Source organism: Ceratotherium simum, chromosome 4 (genome assembly GCF_057802395.1).
Source record: "Ceratotherium simum simum isolate JZ-2026a chromosome 4, ASM5780239v1, whole genome shotgun sequence".
NCBI lineage: Eukaryota > Metazoa > Chordata > Mammalia > Perissodactyla > Rhinocerotidae > Ceratotherium > Ceratotherium simum.
The window spans coordinates 69960451-69974211 of NC_141903.1; the positions used below are offsets into that span (position 1 = coordinate 69960451).

General features: G+C 36.1%; 1 long non-coding RNA gene across 3 annotated transcripts in view; it reads right to left on the reverse strand.

The window, feature by feature from the left end:
- Positions 1-13250, reverse strand: part of LOC147917320 (uncharacterized) — a 62710-nt gene extending 49460 nt beyond the window's left edge. For all 3 annotated transcript variants that reach the window (XR_015552002.1, XR_015552000.1, XR_015552001.1), the window contains exons 1-2: positions 12963-13250; positions 1085-1227 (exon numbers count right to left, since the gene is read on the reverse strand). This is a non-coding gene — a long non-coding RNA (uncharacterized LOC147917320). The remainder of the gene's footprint in view (positions 1-1084; positions 1228-12962) is intronic.
- Positions 13251-13761: the final 511 nt, after the last annotated feature.

Here is a 13761-nt window from a genome sequence, read left to right on the forward strand (position 1 = left end):
TGGAAAAGGAAAAATGTAGTTTGCAGAATCCCATATCCAGCATCACAAAAAGAATAGAGGAGGGTCAGTTTTTTATTGAAAGGCAAAAACTTAATAACTGACAGAACATGCTGAGAAACTAGAATAGCCACAACAATACTGAATAAAGAACAAAGTAGGAGGATTTAAGCTAACTAATTAAAACCTTTATTATAAAGCTACATAATCAAGAAAGAGCAATACTGGTGAAAGTCAAGATATTTTAACAAATTGAACAGAATAAAGAGTACAGAAGAAAATATATATATATGATACATTGTTTGAATAAATGTCTGGAACAAGTTGAATCTCAGTCCCTACCTCACACCTTACACCAAAAGTAATTTAAGATGGATTATACACCTGAAGTTAAAAGTAAAAAAAAATAAAGCCTCTAGAAGAAAACAGAGAATAATATTTTCAAGAGCTTAGAATAGGCAAATAATTCTTAAGAGAGGATGAAAAAAGGATTAACTATAAAATTAAAAATATAATAATGTATTGGACTTCTTCAAATTTAAAACCTCTACTCATCAAAAGGCCTTGTTAAGTAAATAAAAAGGCAAATCACTGACTGGGAAAATTTTGCAATAGATATATCCAAGAAAGGATTATTATTCAGAATATGTAATGAAATCTTACAATCAAGCAAACAAACAACAGAGAAAACAACTTATTTAAAAAATGGAAAAGACTAGAAAAGACAATTCACCACAGAAAATGCCAATAAACACACAAAAAGGTGCTCAAGACTATTAGTGATAAGGCAAATGTTAATGAAAATCTCAATAAGATTCCATTTCATACCCATTCGATTCGCTAAAATTGAAATACTGGCAATTAGAAGCATAAACCCAACTATCTCTTCTTTGCTCATATCCAGGCTCATAAGAATATTTCTGTTTCATGTACAAAACATTTTCTTATTGCTGATGAGCCTATTTAAAAGCAATTGGATGCTACGAAAGGACAGTTACACATTAAGATATTTTAATATTATATTATCTAAATATTTGGGATGCATGAGATTTAAAAAGTGAGAGTAATGTGAACTTGAGTTACTTACTGTACTAATTTTATTCCAGTTTCATCTAGCTTCATCCTCAGATGAGTATCTCAGATTGAGATCTGAGAATCAAGAATGTGCAGATTCCTGTCAGCAGGTTAAAAAGAGGGGTTGTGGAGTCATCAAAGCAGCAAGGTGCAACTCTAAAGGAGACAAGAATCTAGTAAATCAATGATCACCAGCAATCATTTTCTTTGGGTGAGTTTGCATCTACCAAGATGAGTTTCCTTATGGAAAGTTAAGTAGCCGCACTTCCCCCCAATTCCAGCGAAGGCACAGCATTAAATCCATCTAATGCTCAGGAACAAAGTGCATTGACACCTACCATATATTTACTCAAAGTGGAATGGACTTGAGAAATTAAAAAGGCTACTTAGTCTTTTCTCATATTCATTTCTTCTTTCAAATAACTCAGGCCAGGCCCTAAGCACCGGAAAGTGTGGAAAACATATTCGATTGAATGAAAATCCCAGTCAAGTTCAATAATTCATACCATGCTTTCTCTGTTACAACCTTCACAATACTTAAAAGCATCTTCTAAACAGAAAAATCTCTAGTAGAGAGTCCATGTGGAAAGACATCTAAAAGCTCAACAGAAACATGAATACATTATTAAAGCAGCAATTGTAGCACAGAATGATCTGTAGATACTAACAACTTGTAGTTTATCTAAAAGCACATAGTAACAAGGTGCACCTATTGAAGGCTGGAGGCAAAATCATAGCCCCTGGGAATTTCCTCTGATTTAATCGATGAAAACTTTAGTATTTCCTGAAATAATGCAATTGTCTTTAAGGAACTTAGAATTTTTTTTTAAGATCTTAAAAATTAGAAAAGACAGAATCAAAGCAAACATGTATACCTATGTTTAGGAGGGGAAACATGATGAAGGGTAACAGAGTTGAAAGGGACAGTGATCAGAATTGATTACAGTTAAAATTTCTTACTTTCGCAAATTTATAAAAAACATATGACTACATCTTTGAAGAGCCCCATGCAAATGAAGAATCTCGACGAAAAATCGTCATGATAAACCTCCTTCTATGGATAATGTTATCTTCTTCTGATTTCCTTTTGTTGAATACTTAATATAATGTCACTACTTGCTTCAAGAAAAAAAAAGAACTAGAGGCATATACAACACATGTTCTTAAGGCACTTATTCATTTTCTAAAAATAAGCTACATAGGGCATGCACAAATATATGTCATGCTAAGATAAGAGGAAAATATATTTAAAACTTGCCAAATAAATTAAGAGTACTTAAGACTGGGCCTTTATTTTCACTATGAATTAACCAAAACAACATATGGTTAATGATGAATAAACAACAGATTGCATTACATTTCCAAGAAATAAAATTTTTCTGAAAAACTGAAATCTTGTGTCTCCTAATTACCAGCAATAATTATGCTTTAGGTAAACCTCATAAGCTGTGACATTAATATGAATAAAAATGTATCTCTTATTTATTTATTTGGAAGTTGTTAAAAGAAAACACTTATCCTTTTTAGAATCATGTATGTATTTATTGGCTCTAAATATCTCTTTCCCAAATACAGGTTAGATGAATATTCTCTATTTTAGTGGGACTAAATGCACATTTAATTTCTGTTAACATACATTGTGCACTTATAATATGGCAAGCATCAGCAAAATGATTTTATATACATTGTCTATTTATTATTTCAGCAATTTTAACATCTTAAGACTATGATGCAATGCGATGTTTACTAATGGAGAACATATTGCCTAAACTTTTGGATGATGAGAAAATCTAACCAGTACACACAGAGTTAGGTCTTCGGTAGATGTATTCTGGGCCCTCTTTCAGGTCTTTTTTTCTCCACAGTAAGGAGGTCAAGGTGGCTTAACTGCTCATCAAGAAGGTATGCTTCTCTTTTCATAGTTTAGAATTGTCACTGGACAGTGTTCACCAGCTGCGGACCATATTTTGCTGCCCCTCTTAAGTCCGGATGGGGCTTTGTGACTAGTTCTTTAAAGGAAATATGATCACAAGTGAGATGCGTAATTTCTAGGGAAAAATGGCTAAGTAGTGGACATACCTTACTCCACTTCTTTTCCCCTGAATGCCTGCTGGATTCAGAGGAATCCAAAGCCTTAATGGAGATCCAAAGTTGAAGATTCTGTGTCCTTGTATCATCAACTATAATAAAGCCCCTAAGGAAACACAAATATGTGCACCGGTCTATCACCAAGGGAGGTTTTTAAAATTCGAAGTCACTGAAAAATGATTTTTATTTGTGACAGCAGCTAGAATTACTCAAACTAAGATGGGATTTCTTTTAACCAGTCTAGATAAACTCTAACGTCCTTTTCTCACACAAAAAGATATTGGTTCTCAATAAAACTAATTTAATGGTGTATCTTGATAATAAATTATTTTCACTATTTATATAATCATTTTTCAAAGAGGTTTATTTTTAAAAAAGCCTTCTGTTGAGGTACACTCAAAATTCAATAAGAGGATTCATTTTTTTTCAGAAATTATTTGCCTTTTAATCACATATCAAAGAAAATTCTGCTTTTATATATCATAACTGATATGTACATATTCTTGGGTCAATGACAAGCATTTTACTAACATTTTCTTACTAAATTCCTAAATCAATATTATTAATAGGCACTTATTCTATACCCATTTTGTTAATGAATGAACTAAAGCTCAGAGTTTAAGAAAGTTACTCAAGGACACACCTAGTGAGAGGTAGAGCTGAGATTCAAATACAGATCTATATTATTTCCCATATTAATTTTCCATTGCTGCTGTAACAAATTGCCAAAAATTTAGTGGTTTAAAATAACACAAATTTATTATTCTCACAGTTCTGTAGGTTAGAAGTTCTACATGGGTCTCACTGGGCTATAATCACTGTGTTGGCAGGTCTGGTGTTACTTTCCAGAGGTTCTAGGGGAGAATCTGTTTCCTCAACTTTTTCAGCTTCTAGAGGCTGCCCACATTCCTTGGCTCATGGCTCCCTTGCTCCATTTTCAAAGCTGGCAAATTGCATTTCTGAATTTTCCTCTGTAGTCAACTCTCCCTCTGACTCTACTTTTCTGCTTTTCTCTTCCACTAGAGGAACACTTGTGATTGCATTGGGCTCTCCTGGACAATCCAAAATAATCTCCCTATTTTAGTGTCAGCTAATTAGCAGCCTTAATTCCTTCTGCAATCTTAATTCCCCTTTGCCAGTTAACATATTCCTAGGTTCCTGGGATTAGGATGTGGACTTCTTTTGTGGGAGGAGAGGGGGGCATTATGCTGCCTACCACACTTTTCAAACCATACTCTTAACCATTATACAGAATGCTTCATGACCTAGACCATATGTGGTAATGGTGACAATTACGAAATGATCCCCAGGAATTTTCAATTCACTTCTTGAATGTGAGAAAATTATCTTCAAATAGATTTCATCCATTGTCAGCATACCTCTTTTGTTGCAAATCTTATTTCAAAACCAAATACTTTTTTTCTCCTCATGAGTACAGAAAATAGAAGGAGGGAAAGATATACTCATATAGTCATCCACAGCAGGTAGATTATAGTGCAATTTTCAGCATCAGTAAAGTGTTATTTCTAAGGAAAGAATCGTTAAGGTTTCATTTTTCTCATGTTCATTTCCAGAATATTCATGTAGGCACTCTCCTACCAAGTAATTTGAATAAATATAAACATAACCAGTAGGCAGATCTGTGTAAATAAAAACAGAGAAGTCCATATCATAGAAAGATGTGCACAAAGGGAGCATAAATTTTTATAGTTCTGCCATGCAAAAGTAGAGGGGTAGGATTTGTGAAAATATAGAGTGCTTTCAAAAAAGAATCAAGATGTCTTAATAAAAGAAAGTATAATTTGAGTAGCTCTGCTTTAATTTTCCATTAACTATAAATGTAAGAAGATTTTAGGTTTTAAAAAACAAATTGTCAAATAAAGTATAATAGAAGATTGAGAACTGAATAGTCAGAGATCATTCAGCCAATTCAAAATCCTAAGTATTATGTATATGTTTATTGTGCATGCTCAATGATTGCTGTATGTAAAATTAAATATTATATGGATATATTTAATTCAAGGAGAAGCAATAATCACCCTGCAAAATCATAAGAAAATGTAGAACTAGTTCTCTGGTGGTGTGGTAAAAGAGAATCTGGAATGTAAACAAACACACTTAAATTAACTAACTATATGACCTTGAACCACGACCTAACTTCTCTGTCCTCTCTTTCCTATGTGTAAATGTAGGGGTTTGGACCTTAGTGGTTTTCAAACATTAGCATACCTCAGAATCACCAAGAGAGCTTGTTAGAAACTGGATTGCTCGTCCCCAGTTCCAGAATTTCTAACTCAGCCAGTTGGAGTGGGACTCAGAAATTTACATTTCAAGCAAGTTCTCAAGTGATGCTGATGCTGTGAATCCAGGGCCACACTTTTGAGAATCATAGGGGGAAATTAATAATACTTATTATTAGCAGTTGGTAAAGGGTATCAGAGTCACTACACATGCATTCTCCTCCCCACTTTCTTACCCTTCTTTCCACTTCTAAATGATTCTTGCCCTCTTTCATACCCTGCTAAGAATCAATGGGTTATGTGATTATTTCAGCCCAGGAATTCTTTAAATCTATGTCCATAGTAAAATCGTATGCAGAAAATATGTTTGAAAGAAAGAAAGAGGAATTCCATTTGCACTGAGTTGTTACCAATGCCTTGAACTGTAATAGATGCTATGGAAGGTAGAAGAAAAGTGTAAGAATTATAAGAATCCTGCTGTGAAAAAGTTTAATAATGTATGACTGAAGGCCATAAGAAGAGCAAATACAAGGTTGGTGGAAAGGAATAGAAGAAAGCATATCTTACAGTAATTGAGAAATCTAGTTCATTCTCTTTAAAAAATAAACTGTGTGAAAAGCAAGGGTTATTTGCTGAACTCTGGAAGTTCCAAATTGAAACCTCAAACCAGTTGAATAGAATATACAAGGCATCTTAGAAAAAACTTAAATTGCAGTGTATAAATGGCAATAATCATCAGAGTAAGAACACTGCAAATGACACACACAGTTTGAATTCCCACAAAGCCTCATTCTGGTTTCAAAAGATGTGGTCTCTATGGCAGCTCCTTGACAGTGGTGCATCTGTAATGCATTAGCTCTGTGAGGTGAGAGTCACCATGGAGCACATAATGGTCTGCAGAGTCCCTAGAATCTGTGACTGTCTTGTAGTCTGCAAAGCTTCTGGTGTAGAGAGAGCCAGCAGTCTTAAGCTTGCTTGGCTTGTAAGGGTCGAAAATATCAAAATATGCTTTCAATTAATGAGTCAAGTACGAGGAAAACTTGTATTTCTTTGGATGGCAAAATTCTTGGCTTTTCATCCTATGCATAAGAAGGAAATAATGACAATGTTTTAAACAAGATGAACTCAATATGATAATTCATCCTTAATGAATCTTATAAGTAAAACTTTTGTAGAATTCTTAAGATTGCCATGGCAGCTTCTCATTAGTGCCTTTCTGTGGTTACCCAGTAATTCCAGTAACAAAATACCCTGCTCAAGAGGCAAGCCAAGGCAAATGAAAACATGTGAACTTCTTCATTTTTAAATTCCAAGTTTAGAAAATTTATTTGGGTAGGCCCTGGAAAGGAAGGACTATGTTGCGTATATCAGGCAGTTTGCCAGGTACATAAAGTCCACTGCACGTTCTCTACAATTTTCCCCAATCGCGTCTGCATCCCTGCCTACAAAAATTATGAGGAAAATACAGTGCTTCTCAAATTTAGAATTGTCTGGATAAAAAAACCTAAAATATTCATAAGAAAAAAAGGAAGAGGATCTGTAGAAATCAAGTGATAAAAGTTTACAAAAATTGTCTTTTTTTACATTGTCTACAGCCATCAAATAATTAATGTGTAAATAATTAATGTAACACAACGTGACAAGAATCACTCGAAGGAGTTGAATGATTGGAAATAAAAAATATTCAAGGGTTTGACTTAGATCATAAGTAAGACACACAGTCTCATTTATTTTCTTCCAACAATCTCACAATGAAAGATTTGTGAATGGAGCACACCGTGAAAGTTGACTTAAATCCTCCTATGAAAGAGAAAGAAGATCTAATATACCTAGCAAGATGTATAATCAGAAAGTAGTGTGATATTAATACTTAATTTCAATGGTTAGCTCATTTTGGGATTCCCTTTAAAATCTCCCCTACTTGTTTCTGCAATTTAATACGAGTCAGACCCATGCACAGCAAAAAATACTCATGTTTTCCACTCTGGGCATCTTAGCGATGTCTACAAACTACTTATGAGTGGCATCTTTCTATGCCCCTGACCTTGTTGTTATTGTCCTCTGGGAAAATGTCCACTCCCCACCAGAGCCACCACCTATAGCAGCATGAATGTGTACTGCATAACTTGGGGACAGCCTTCACATCTTGGATGTAATAGACTTGCATATTCACCATGGCAGTTTTTCAGCAGATAGCAATAAATTGCCTTATTCTTACAAAACTAATATAATATTACAGTTTTCTGACAGAGGAGATCAACGTGTCTTTGGGAAGTGGGGCTTGATTGAACAAAGGTACAACAGAGGTTACAGGTATCTCTTCTTTCCTGCCTAGGATGTTCTCCAAATTGAAAAACCCTTGCTCACTAATCAAAGCTTTTAGGTCATTGCTGAGACTACACTGTCCTGAAGAAAGGGTGAAGTGTGGCAGATTCTTGAAATCTGCATGACCTGGCCTAATTTGTCTCCTGAATTTTATAGACTCTTTCATACAAACAGCTCGTTTAGCTGTGGTTAGCCCCACTGTCTGTAGGAATTACAGTGGTTAGCCCCACTGTCCTTGGAGCTTGTGTGGCAGCAGACATCAGCAGAGTGTCGTCTCCCCATCCATCCCCAAGGAACCAACACACAAAGTTATCCTCAAGTCTCTCTCATCTACGTCACTATGTATATCAGTACATTCACTGAACTCCTTAAGAGTGTGAATCCCAATTTAGGTTCAATTGGTAATCAATTCACTGTACTCTTTTTAACCTGCTAGCTTCATTCCTTTGATTTCCTTCCTTCCCAACCTCAATTACATATTGTCTTTGCCTGTATGAGGATCTCAACTGGCAGTCATACTATCTTCATTATTCTTCAACATATCCTCTGTTCTTGCTCAGGATCCTATTAACACTAATATTTTGCAAATCCGGGCACTAATTTCTAATATCACATTTCTAATAAGAAAAGATCAAAGATCTTTGGACATAGTATTTTTCTCCTTTTTGAGGAGTAAAGGGAGGAGGAGCAATGTCTCTAGAAGATGAAACTGAGCAGAACACACCTGACTGTGTTATGGGGAAGGAACCTAACTGCTCTGAACAACAACAAAAGGAAATAAAACTCTTTAGTATCTACTATTCAGAATCTTAACAAGGGTGAGGTGAGTTCTGAACGCAAAGATAAAGGAGAATGGATTCTTTCAAGTTTTAACTGGAGTATTAAGAAGATTTTACTTCACATTGAGAATGTGGCAAACAGACTACAGAAGATTACCAAGAAATATAATGGCAAATATTAAAAATGTGTTTTTTTTTTTTTTTTGGCTAAGTAAGGTTCTCCCTGAGCTAACATCTGTTGCCAATCTTCCTCTTTTTACTTGAGGAAGATTCTCCCTGGGCTAACATCTGTGCCAATCTTCTATTTTGTACACAGGTCACCACTACAGCATGGCTGACGAGTGGTATAGGTCTGTGCCCAGGATCTGAACCCGAGAACCCAGACTGCCAAAGCGGAGCACGCCAAACTTTAACCACTAGAGCACAGGGCCAGCCCCCTAAATGTGGCTTTCTTCCTCCAATAAAAAGTAAAAGAATGCAAAGTATTATACCTTAAAATTTTGTATCATTATGCTTAGTTTATATAAGTTCCTTAATTACAACTATATATGCAGTTATTATTATACATAAAAACATAAAATTAGTATTAGTGGCTTAGTTCTGACAGTTACAGAAATGGGAGATTTTTTAATATATTGGGACAATACTATATAGAATATTTCATGCAATGTCATTATACAGCATTTATCATTTTAGAATTTTCCTTTAATAATCAAAATCCAAGCAGGTTTCCAACTATCAAAGATACATCAATATGGTTTGAAATTAATATTTTTTACCATATTATTTAAATAAACGAGGTTGACTTGTATAAGTTGCCACAGTTTGCCAAGTCACAAACAGAAATGAATATGCTAATTTCCCAATTCATAACACATCCAATTCAGATTATTTAAGATCACTAGGTTAAATTCACAAATATATCTCCTGATGAATACACTCAGTAGCTGGATATGTGAATGGTTTCTGGGAGAAAAACTGCATCCATAGGGAAAGAAGTGATCAAAAGGATTTTACTTTTAAAAATGTAATTTAAAGGGCCTTCAATCTTTCCAAACCTTGGTATAAAATTGGATGGGAAAGTAGTTCACATTACAATAATTCAAAAATCAGAAACCAGTTAGATTGATAATGAAAATGAAAGAAATCATTTAATAGATATTACTTTTTCAATTGAATTCAGAATGGGCAGCCTAGTAAAATTACAGAGGCCATTTAAAACAAGAAACCACAAGATCAGGTAGATAATGAGAAAGGAAATCAGGAAATCTAGATGAGCTTCTCAATCAGAAAAAGTTGTTTGCTGTCCAAAGGAAACCCTAATTCTCACCCATGTGACACCAAAACACACACACACACAACCACACACACACACATGGCTACAGTTTAAGGTGATCCTATTTGCTGTGTCTTTTTGTATGCTTATCTTCTCAATCTGATTTTCCCTTCTTTCTAACTAAAATGGAGAATTAACCTGGAAACTTGTAAAATATTTAATGCTCTTGTAGATTGTCCATGATGTCATTTTTGAAAATAGGCAAAATTTTTAAAAATGTTTCTGTGATTGAATTTAGAATTCCTACTCTATAATAACAGTAACTACTCAGCACATGTTAAAAAAAATCTCTGTGTGACTTTGGGAAGTTATTTTTCTTCTCTGGTTACCAATCCCCTGTCAACACAAATAACCAATAATCGTTCTGTAGAAAAGAGAGATCAGGTGAGTTTTACTTGATCCATGCTGAGGACTAGCCTGGGAATGCAATCTCCACAAAGGAAGAAAGTATTCCAGAGAAGTATGGTTTTCAGTACAGTTTTATACCCTTTTAGAACAAAGAACATACATCAAACACATCCAGGATATTCAAGGAGATATTTAGTTACTGATTAGCAGGTCAACTTGATCCTGATGTCCAGGAAAGCAAATTTATCTTCAAGCTAGTACTGATACTGGCATTGTAGGAAAGGAAGTATGCATCCTTATCTTCAAAGAGTGCATTCTTTTACTTTGAGATAATGTTTAATGTATCTTTATCTTTAATGGTTAAAGCAGATGTACAATGTATGTTTAACAGGCCATAAATCAGGCTTCTTAAGTTCAGGCTGAATCGGGTTTAAACCAGAAGAGCTACCCCATAAAGCTCAATATGTAAAAATTTCTTATCACCTCCATCAATAAAATGAGATATTATGTGTCTTATCTGAAAGGTAGCTGTGGACTAACATACTAAAATAGATCAAATGTGCCAAGAGCTCTGGAGGAGAGCATGACTAACTATGAAATATTCAGTAGGATGTGTTAGACATCTGAGTTTTCATATTTAATTAAGTAATTGACAAGAAACACGGATCAGGAAGACTATGACTCTATTGCCTATCTTTTTATGTATTTATGTTTTATGGCAAGTTGAGAAAATACTTTAAAAATAAATTAAACATGATTTAATTTCTAAAAATCTTTTATTTTACTCATCTAAAGGTGACATTTTCAATGATTTTTTTTTTCTTAGTGTATGCTGTGGGAATTGGGAACTCATATTATGTAAAGGATTTTATGAGTTCTAGTGGAGTAAAATACAAATACTGTAAGTAAGTGACAAATAAGCACAATGTAAGTATATGTACAGTGCGGCATAGCCAGTGCTCTGTGAAAGGCACCTGTCCAGTATATACATGCTGATGGACCAAAAGCAGTATTACAATTCTTCCTGCTATCTCTTCAAAACCTACTAACACACAAGCTGCAGCCAGATAACACATCATATTTATTCGGTCCACGAAAATGTCATAAAAATTTTTGTGTTAGTTGCAAACATTGAATAATTTGGATATTTTGAATACATGTCTGAATTTCTGGTTTCTTTTCCTTCTTTCATAAGAAGAATGAGAAGGAGCAGAAGGAGAAAGAAGGCATTCTGGTGCACTTGAAAACATTCTATCTTTAAATGGGCAAGAATGGCCTAAGGCTATTTATCAGTTGCTGTTTATCATGATGCTTTGTTGCCTTTCTCTCACCCAATGAGCGTCGCTTACATTACATTATCTGCCTGCCCCAGTTGGCATTGGTGCTTATAACTCCTATATTAATATCATCATATAGAGATTAATGGAAAGATTAATAAAACAAAAACATAAATAAAGCTCATTTTGATTAATTTACCTGTGCTTTATAATTTTCAGTTTCCTTATCTTTAAAACGGTGATAATATCAACCTCAAAGGGTATTGTGAGGATTAATTGGAAAAATGAACCTAGAAATAATATAATACCTCAAGAAATATTTATTACTAATACTTTTTACTAAATTATAAAGACAATAAAGAAGTAAATGGTTTCGTTGATACTAGCAATAGATATCACTCCATAGCCATGCCGACAAATGAAGATATTTTTACACATATCATAAAATAGCAAGCTAAATAGGAATCCAAATCAGCTGTGTGAAGTAAACATTCTTAAAAAATATTATTTGGTAATCTCACAAATAAAACAAAAATACTTGGATTTATGCTATATTTAATTATACCAAGTCAAATCAAGATAATATTAGGGAAAAGGTCTATAATATTCAATAATCTTAATAACTACAATGAAGTCTTTCCAAATCCCAAATCTACCTCTTCTTTTTCTCCCCTCTCTGCCAACCTCTTTCATATCAAAACATGGACAGCAGTATAGCAGGTATTGCAAGCTTAATCTCTGGAAAAGGTATAGGACACCTTGGAACGGGACAGTCACTTTAAGATAACCTAGGAAACTGAGATTCAGAAAGGTAAAATAACTGATCTGAAGTAGCATGGTTATTAATTAATTAATCTTATTAATAAAAGATTAGAGACTTAAATCTAGACATCCTAACTCCCAGCTCAGTGTTTTTCAAAAAAAAAATGTTAGTTCCATTCACATTTACTTATAAACATATAATTTTCAACTAAAGATTTAATCATATAGGGCGGAGTCAACATGGCAGCGTAAGCAGACTATGAACTCACCTCCTCCCGTGGACACAGCCAATTTACAACTACTCGTGGAAAAATTACCCCTGAGACAGAACTGAAAACTGGATGAGAGGAACTCCTGCAAAAACGGACAATCCTAACTGGGGTAGAAGAGGCAGAGACTCCCTTCTGGAGAGGAAAAACGCCGCCTTCACAAGCCGCCAGATTCACGGCCGCCGGGAGCAGCTCACAGGTACGCAGCCTCCCTGGAGGCGCGGGGCCCTGAGCTGGGGAGCAACCCCGCTGTGGGCATTTTGTGGACCCAGCACAATCGAGACCAGCGGCATAATAACTGACTGTGGCTGCTACTAAAACACTGGGGAGGACCCCCAGAAAACCCGGTTCACAAAGAAACTAAAACTGGCTCTTAAAGGGCCCGCGCGCAAACTCACCCGTTGCAGAAAGCACCCTAAAATCACCAGAAAGAAAGGTGCACAGTGCTGTGGTGAAAAGAGACTCACCTAATAGGCCCTGAGTGCATCTCGGTGAGGGGTGAGACCTCTCCAGGGACTGGGACATTGGCGGCGGCCATTGTTGTGGCCCGGTGTGGGCGTGCTGACACAGACGCCATTGGAGTTCTCCCTGAGGCCTGCTAGCCCAGGGTCTGCCCCACCCGCTAGAGCACCGATTTAATCCAGCTCAGCCTGGGCAGGCAGCCCACCCTAGAGACTGGCCCCACCCAACAACAAGCCCTCAGGCAACTTGTGGGCCTGCATAGATTGGTGACTGGATTCTCTGCAGCCTGCCAACTGAGCCGAATTGAGTGGGGCAGGGTGTGCACAAGGAGTAGGTGGAGAGTGTGGGGCGGTGGCGGAGTGTGTGGGGCTCCCACCGTGGAAAGACTGAGTCTGCTTGGGGAGGTCGGGGTGCTCACACGGGGCAGGACTGTGTTGACTGTGTGTGTGGACCTGTGGGCGGCAGGGTTTGTCAGCTGCAGAAGACTTGTGCTTCTCAAAGACCCACATAGGAGGTTTGCCCCACCTTCCAAAGCCTGAAACAATTGGGTGCTCCTGTGCCTGAGGCCAGCACCACCCAGCTGCAATCCTCAGAGAGCTGACAAGAGACCTAATAGGCTAGAGGCTTACAGCAATTGTAAGGACCTGAGCCTAACAACCTGCCACATTGGGGGCCTACTCACTTAAAAGAAATACTGCAACACAAATGTGGTATTAGAACTTATAGCCAACTGTGCTGTGTCTCCCCACACCTGATAAAGAGACTGAAGGGCCCACAACAACTACAAGCAGCTGAGCATTACAA